Source organism: Hypanus sabinus, unplaced genomic scaffold (genome assembly GCF_030144855.1).
Source record: "Hypanus sabinus isolate sHypSab1 unplaced genomic scaffold, sHypSab1.hap1 scaffold_118, whole genome shotgun sequence".
NCBI lineage: Eukaryota > Metazoa > Chordata > Chondrichthyes > Myliobatiformes > Dasyatidae > Hypanus > Hypanus sabinus.
The window spans coordinates 877,501-886,525 of NW_026779240.1; the positions used below are offsets into that span (position 1 = coordinate 877,501).

A 9,025-nucleotide genomic window follows, 5' to 3' on the forward strand; every position below is an offset into this window, starting at 1 on the left:
TTTGAAGACTTATCCCTGTGATTAGCTAATTTTGGTGATATTTCGTATGTGGATTTAGAACAACAATGGATAAGACCTACCGCGACTGTTATCCTGTTTTACCACCGTGGAATTTGTGGAATTCAATGTAGTTGCCTTCTCTCGACATTCACCTTGGATTAAAAATATCTCTCTCGTCATTTACTCCATGGCTTAACTGAACTTTTATGCTTCACCATCTCAAGACTTTAAGCTTGGTATTCCCTGAGCTCAGTGGTTTGGGAGTTATATTTACACATATGTGTACTCATAACACCTTTAACTTTAGATTATTTTGCTTAAGTTGTTATACAAGTAGATACTAATAAAGACAGCGCTTTTAACATCAAAACTCGAATCCAGGTGTTGTCTATAGCTGCTGGTTCATTTAAACCGTTATGGGTGCGTAACAGTGGTGTTTGTGTTTATGTCTTTGAGAGGGCTCACCCCAGCATCCAGTTAAGATTTTCCTGTCTCTGTCACACTTATGCCAAATGGGTAGAACTAGGGGCCCTGACAGACACAGTGTTTTGACAGGTGTATCTCAGGCCCCCACCAAACAGAACTTCCTACACTGGGAAACAAGCTTCCTGGCCATAACTGCAGGTGCCCAGCAGCGGAGAGGAATAATTGAGACTGAGCGATCTTTGATGATAGTTTTTCTCTCCTATGGCGTAGCCGGGAATTCACCAGAGATAATTAATTTGGCTACAGCACTTGAGGAGCTGGCCACAATACTGCAGGGGCCCTGACAGAAACACAGGCCCAAGTAACAGAAACACCCATTGAAATGATTGCAATCTGGCAAACAGTCGTATAGAATCGTACGGCTTTAGATTTTATCCCAGCTGAGAAGGGGGAGCTTGTGCTATTATTGACACAGAATGCTGCACCTTTATCCCTGATATGTCTAATAACACTACATCCCTCTCCGAGCACACTGCCTAGGAGACTGACAGCATCAAGAGAGTAGGGCAGGATTCACACGGGTTCACGGAAGGGTCGAAAAAGTGATCTTCGAAGGCCTGTTTGTAATATGTGGGGCATGATATTGCATTATGTCCTAATAGTTGTACGTATCATTGTTATAATTACTGATGTATGCTGTTTTTCCCACTGAGAAGTCAAAGCTGTACTTGGTTGCTTTCTCTGTAAAAAATTACTGTTTTGTTGCTCATGTAATGATCAAAAAGGAGGGAATAATGAAGTACAGTTTAACACCGTTAAAAAATAGCAGCCTGTTTTTCTGAAAGAAACTGCTGATGATCAACAGATGTACTAAGCCATGCTGAGCCATATTTCTTCTTGAGGGTAGCTAGCTAGGGTTTCAGGACTCTCATCACCTTGTGTGTTCATGCGCAGAGATAGGACAGTTTCAGTCTGTTCTGTGTGTGTAAGCCATTATGACTATTTTGTCATTTGTCTTTAGGGCTCCAGCCTGTCATGTAGTAAATAAATTTGGTTCCAGCCTGTCTTGTGTGGGGAGTATCTGGATGGATATATCTGTGGTGAAGGGGAATTGCTAGTCAGTTTGTGGATTGGGTGGGAACAGTCATTGACTGTTCCTGTTTGAGTGACTAACTGAGTAAGCCCCAGATACTTGGAATAAAGAGTTTGTACTAATACAGTCTCTGAGAGACTCTCTCCGGATTTGACTTCCACAGAATGGGATTGGTTTCAAAGGGCTGGCCTGCTGGAAGAACAGTACCAGACCTGGAGTGATTGCAACTGGGTCTGACAGAGGCATAACTGGTTCTTCAGAGCACATTCAGTCTCACTCCAGCTGTTTCCTACCTTCCCTTGTACAGGTATGTGATGTCTAAAGGACCAGTGTTTGAGTAAATGAGACTCACCAAACTTTCTCCTGACTGAATCAGTGGAATCTCCGAGTCAGATGGGTTCTCTCCAGTTGATTCTCTCAGTCCTCGGGCTGGTTCACTTGTTGCTGTTCCCTCGTCTTCAGTCCTGGGTTTTCTTCCAATAAATCTCTCACTGCAGGTCTAACTTTAACATCAAAGATAATGAAGCACATTAACAATACAAAGGAGGACCAAACATTTCTGCTTAATGTTACTAGGAACAAAACTCACTGAAATTTAAACGTTGAAGGCAGATATAATGATCTCAGTGAACAATCTTTTATTCTCCCTCACATGACACAAAAGAATATGGGATAAGAAGGAGCCATCATTCAGTTATGGTAAGACATAAGGAAAAGAATTAGGTGATTTGATCCATCTGATCTGATCCACCACTCAAACACGGCTGATTTTTATTCCCACACTATATTCCTGCCTTCCTCCTGTAACCCTGAAGCTACTTAGCAATCATGAATATATTAATCTCTGTCATAAATATACCCAAATCGCAGCCTCAACCAACCTCTCTGGCAACAAATTCCACACTTCGGACACCTAATGGCAAAAAAAAATTCTCAACTGAATTTTAACTGGAAGCATCATTATTCTGAGACTGTGCTGTCAGATCACAGACTCTCTGTCTAATGGAAACATCGTCTCCATGTCCACAGTATCCAGGCTTTTCAGCATTTGGTAGGTTTACTTAACCATACATCCCTCCACCACCCCCACCGTCCCTCTGAACTCCAGGTCCAGAACCATCTCTATCACTCCTGAGATTATTCATGTGAACCTCGTTAGCAACAACTGTACTGAACACATTTCCAGCAATAACAGACAAACTGGTTCCAGGATAATTGACAGGGAAAAGTTGTGCTTTCTTTACTGTTCTACTATCACAGATCGAGTCATTTCCATTTCCAGGTTAAATGTAATAAAAAGAAAGTGGAATTACCAGAAACACTCAGCAGGTAAGGAACAGCTGCGGGGAGGGGAACAAACTTTACAATTCAGGTTAATGACGTTTTGTCAGAATGACTTCAAACATTTCGTTTTTAGTGCAACTTGAGATTCTGCCTGATTTCCACCGAGTGACAGACTGGTGACAGTGAGGGGTCCCCTCACACAGTTTGAACACCAGACTCACGGGTCTATTTCTACTGTTGTAAACATGGAAAAGCCGGTCCGGAGACGTCAGAACACACCGCAGCTACTGAATTAATTATACAAAAATGACAAAGATAGAAGAAACAACAAGCACTTTGTCATATATACTTTGATCCTCACCAAATTTTTATCAACACACTATAGAATTTCCCATCCGGACACTTCACGCTTTGCATGGTAACTGCTCCGCCCGTGACTGAGAGGAACTGCACAGTCTTTTGGATCCAGATCAGTCCTTCTGACAACGATCAGAAACACACTGAGTCTCAGCAATTTGCAGAACGGTAAACTTTATCAGGAGGACCCCCGGGTAGCTATCCCGGTCTTCTCCGTCCTTACTTATTCCCGCACCCTTCTACTATAATAGTAGGCACTTACCCGGTGCGTCCTGGGGACTTCCAGTACCAGGTACTGTCCCCTTCTCCCCGTTTACCGCTCTGCGCTGTCCGGATATCACTCGCTCAAGCCGCGCAGGAGCGACGAGCAAGGAGTCAGGGACCACCAAACTCGGCGGGGTGCACCGTCTCCGATGTCCTTCCTCGTGTCCACCGCGGCCGGAGTGTGGATCCCGGACGAGCCCCCACGTTGTCAGAAACACACTGAGTCTCAGCAATTTGCAGAACGGTAAACTTTATTTTTCGAGTCTGCAGAGTCGGACCCAACCAGCTCCTGCTAGATTGAGTGCCGAATTACACTTTGCACAGTTTTTTATACCCTACTAGTTTACGACTTTGTGAGTTGCACCCATGTGAGGTGCAGACATTCTTCCTTAATCTCATTACAAAATTACAAATGTGATTACCCTTTGGCCCACTTATCAGCCTCAGCGCATTAACACCGTTATTGTTCAACCGTCAAGCATGTCTTCCCGTTACCCGTATCGCTTCTTTAATCAGCAAGCTATTGTTTCATCCTGATTTTGCAAATTGGTTTATACGTTGCCCTGCAAGTTGCTTTGCACGCTCTTTCTGTGTCAGCACATTCTAAATGGACTCCTTAAGTACCGTCTTTAATTTAATCATTTCTCTCAAGGACAAAAGCGAGGAGCCTCTGGAAGCGAGACGAGTTCGGGAAATTAATGGGACTCAGTGGCCAAAATCACACCACGTGATCTTGTGTCACAACGCGGAGGGCGGGGCGAATCTGCAACACACAGCCTCACGTGACCTGTCGGCGGGACTTCTATTTAAATTCTGCAGAAACAGACAGCCTGGGCTCCTGGTTTGGATCGTTTAATGCAGATTAAGTGGAGTCGACACATTTCTGACGAGCCCAGATAACTGGAAAATAAATGATTAACTGGCCCTCAGTTCGGTGCTCACGGCCAACATCGGATCTCCCCGCTCGGGATCCGGCTCAGTACTTACCGATGGGAAAGTGATATCTTCGGCCCCCAGACAGTGATCCCGACGGAAGAGACGAAAATCTTTCCCGATCACACAGCCGACCAACTTCAGCTCTGAGCGGAGAGGATAACACCGTCCACCCGGAGACTGTGAACATGCGCGGAGAGATTGTTACATCATCGGGAGGCGGGGCCCGGGAACATCTGCGGTTAAATGGGAGGGGCAAATGGGATCACGTGCCGGGATTGGTGGATCACCCCCCCCCCCCCCCAGGCAGAGACTCCAGCTACTCATTAGTCTGTGGAAAGAAGCAAATTTGCCGCTGACATCTCCTCTCACCTTAAATGTATTAGACATTTCAACCCCCAGGAAAAATATATCGTCTGTCCACTCTATCTATTCCTCTCGTAATCTTATAAACGTCCATCCAGTCTCACCCCAGCCTGCGCCGCTCTGGAGAAAACAACACAAGTTTGGCCAGCCTCTCGTTATAGCTCATGCCCTCTAATCCAGGCAGGGTCCTGGTAAACCTCTTCTGTGCCCTCTCCAAAGCCCCGACATCCTTCCGAGAATGGGGGCGACCAGAACTGTATGAAACACTCCAGATGTGGTCTAACTAGTTTTATAAAACTGTGTTACGAACTGAAACGATTTAGAAACGAACCAGCAGCAATAGAGTTCACACAGGAGTCTGGTTTTGGTGTTAAAAACATTCTCTTTATTAGTGTATAGTAACTTAATGAAATAAAGGAAAGTTGACAGTGTTCGGTGTATATATGTGTCAATATAAATCCCAAAACTTTCGAGCCTGAGGGAACAAAGCTCAGAGTCTTGAGATGGTAAAGTAGGAAAGTTCAGTAATCTACGGAATAAATGATGGGGGAGAGATATTTGTAATCCAGGGTGAAACGTAGAGAAAAGGCCGTTACTTCAAAATAACCGTCGACGAAGTTCTTATCCGCTGAATCCGTCCACATACGAGTTATCAGCGAAAGTGACCTGTCACAGGAATACCGTGTTCCAGGGGTTACCACACAACATACCCCGGCAAAGGTTAACACAACATATTCCAAACCGTATCCGTATCTATCTATCTCTCTCTCTCTCTCTCTCTCTCTCTCTCTCTCTCTCTCTCTCTCTCTCTCTCTCTCTCTCTCTCTCTCTCTCTCTCTCTCTCTCTCTCTCTCTCTCTCTCTCTCTCTCATGGTTCAGTCCACAGTCAGCGCTGTCAGCCTGACTGACGTCATCGCCCCGCCTCCTTGGAGTCTGAGATACCTCTGATCATCGACACTGTTCAGGGTTTTGCATTTAACAGTGTACTGTCTCATACATTCGACCTACCGAGCTGCCAAGATGATCATCACTAATCAAATCTCACTGAGATTTCTCAGATCCTGTTTAATTTATTGCCAAGTGCACAAGTACGGGAAGGTACAGGTACAGAGAAACATTGACTTACGGCAGCATCACAGACAAGTACATTCAGATAACACACGGAACACAAATTATACGATTCTCTGTCAGTAACAATCTGTAAATATGTTTTAAGTTATTAACGATATATAAAATACATTGTGCCATGATCAATAATAAGATGTGCATTTTGTGTCAATAACAGACTGGGAAATGTTGAATTTGCTCCCTGTCTCCATTCCTCCTGTAATCTACAACCAGCTCCTTTGTTTTTGTCACAATGAGGGAGAGATTGTTTTCTTGACACCACTGTGTCGGGGTGATGACTTCTTCTCTGTAGGCTGCCTCGTTATTATGTGAGATTAGGCCAGTCAGTGTAGTGTCGTCAGCAAATTTAGTTAGCAGATTGGAGCTGTGGGTGGCGACACAACTCATGGGTGCACAGAGAAAAGGAGGGGGCAAGAAGACAACCCTGTGGGGTATGTGTGCTGAGGGTCAGAGAGAGAGAGAGAGAGAGAGGTGAGCGAGCCCACACTTAACACCTGCCGGCGATCTGACAGGAAGTCCAGGATCCAGCTACACAAGGCAGGGTGAAGGCCGAGGTCTCTGAGCTTCTTGTCGATACTTCACGCCTTCGTCTGGCTACTGCTCAGCCCATGACTGCAAGGAACTGCAGAGTACTTTGGAGAGCAGAGACCATCAGAGAAACAAGCCTCCACTCCATGGACTCTTCCTACACATCCCCTCCCTCGCAAAAGCAGGCCATGTACTCAAAGACCCTCACAACCTGGACATTCTCGCTGCAAACCCGCTCCTCCATCGGGGAAGAGATACAAAAGCCTTAAAGCGCGAACCACCCGGCTCAAGGACGGCTTCCTGTCTGTAGTTCGAAGCCAAATGAATGATAAAATGGACTCGGCCTCAGAATGTAACTCGACGTGACCCTGCACCATACGTCTATCTGCACTGCACTATCTCTGCAGCTATAATGCTTTGTTACATTGTTGTTTTGTCATTTTCATTTTTCATTTTTAGAATCTTTTTTACTAGTACATAATCTTCTACAGCTACAGAATGAAACAAGACTTCAATAGATTAATATGTATATAATTAATAAAGTTGAAGGAAAAAACTAATCGTAAAATATAAAAATGGAAAATATATATAGGAAAAGGAAGGAAATAAAGAACCCCATCTAACTAGGGGGGAACCCACTAACAACAAAAAAGGGAAAAACCCATTAGGAATCAACCCCCCGGAGCAATACGTTTAACCATCATCTAAATATAAAAATAGAATCATCAACCACCATTTCATATTTATAAAAAATAAAATTGGAAGGAAACCATATAGCATAATTGAAATTAAATGATAATATTTGGCAAAGAACTCTATCTTCTCTCAAAATCGAATCGAGCATCAAAAGTTCTCCTAATTTTTTTCAAACTAAGACATAAGATTCCTTGAGAAAAACATTCAATTAATGCAAGGGAAGAAGTATCTTTGTATTTTAATCAAATAGCTCTTCTTATCAATAGTGTAACAAATGCAATTACATGTTGATCTGAAGATGAAATACCCTGAATATGATGTGGAACTATACCAAATAGAACAGTCAACCTATTAGGTTGTAAATTCATTTTCAGAGCTTTAGATCTTGTTGGAAATAAAGACTTCCAAAACAATTTTAATGGTGAACATGCCAGAACATATGTGACAAAGTAGCTACTTCAGTTTTATATATATCACAGCATTTGTCTATACTAGGAAATATTTTAGATAGTCTCTCCTTTGTTAAATAATAACGGTGAACAATTTTAAATTGAATTAAACAATGGTTGGCACATATAGAAGAACAATTTCCGTTTTTCAAAACTCGAAGCCAATCATTAACAAAGATCATATGAAGTTCTCTCTCCCAATCTTGTTTAATCTTTAGTGATATGTTCTCATTTGTAACAAAAATAAGTTATACATTCTGCCAATGGAAACTTTCTCTAAGGGATTCAATTTCAAAATGGTATCTAACAAATCAGATTCTTGTAAATATGGAAACTTAGGTAAGCATTGTTGTAAAAAATGTCGAAACTGAACATATTCCAAAAAATGTGTATGAGCGAGAGAAATTTTGTCAATTAGCCCTTCAAAGGTCATCAATCGACCATCACAAAATAAATCTCTAAAAGAATGGATCCCTTTATTGTTCCATAGGAGAAAAATGGGGTCAGTTGTTGAAGGTTTAAATGAAAAGTTTCGATATAAAAAACTAGACAACTAAATTGTTTCAAATTTAAAAAATTACGAAACTGAACCCAAATCCGTAGGAATAGTTTAATAACCGGGTAAAGATTTAAATTTGGAATTTTGGAGAGCTGTAAAGGTAATGGAGCTGCTAATATTGAAGTTAAATGAAATTGTTCAACAGCTTTTAATTCCAAATCAACCCATAATTATTTTTGTTTCTTATCAAGCCAGTATAACCAAAAACATAATTGTCTAATATTCACAGCCCAATAATACAGTCTTAAATTAGGAAGTGCAAGTCCACCATCTTTTTTAGATCTTTGTAAATTATACTTATTAATTCTTGGTCTCTTATTGTTCCAAATAAAGGAAGAAATAAGAGAGTCAATTTGATCGAAAGATTTTTAGTTAAAAAGATAGGTATACCAAACAAGGCAGTAAGGGGATTTCGGTCAAATTGGACCCAAAAAAAGTTGTGAAAAGGTATGGAATACTTCCCGCCAAAACTTTTCAATTGTAGGGCAAAACCAAAACATATGAATTAAAGAGGCATCAGCAGAGTTGCATTTATACAAAGTGGAGAAACAGTCGGGTAAAAACTGGAGAGCTTCTGTTCAGAATCGTAAGCTCTATGAACCACTTTAAATTGTAGAAGAGAATGACGAGCACAGACAGATGATTTATTAACCTGTTTAAGAATTCTATTCCATCTATCATCAGAAATCTGACAATTTAGGTCATCCACCCAAGCTCTTTTTATTTTATCAAAGAAGTCTTGTCTAGAATCAATCAACAAGTTATAGATACCGGTAATAGAACCATTTACAAAAGTGTCCTGGTAAACCTCTTCTGCGCCCTCTCCAAAGCCCCGACATCCTTCCGTGAATGGGGGCGACCAGAACTGTATGAAACACTCCAGATGTGGTCAAACTAGTTTTATAAAACTGTGTTGCGAACTGTAACGTTTTAGAAACGAAA

At 41.9% G+C, this 9,025-nt stretch overlaps 1 protein-coding gene across 1 annotated transcript in view; it reads right to left on the minus strand.

The window, feature by feature from the left end:
• Window positions 1–4,568, minus strand: part of LOC132386490 (gastrula zinc finger protein XlCGF7.1-like) — a 27,207-nt gene extending 22,639 nt beyond the window's left edge. The window contains exons 1-2 of the mRNA XM_059958782.1: window positions 4,412–4,568; window positions 1,872–2,022 (exon numbers count right to left, since the gene is read on the minus strand). The gene's annotated coding sequence lies outside the window, so the exon portion shown is untranslated. The remainder of the gene's footprint in view (window positions 1–1,871; window positions 2,023–4,411) is intronic.
• Between the last annotated feature and the right edge of the window lie 4,457 nt (window positions 4,569–9,025).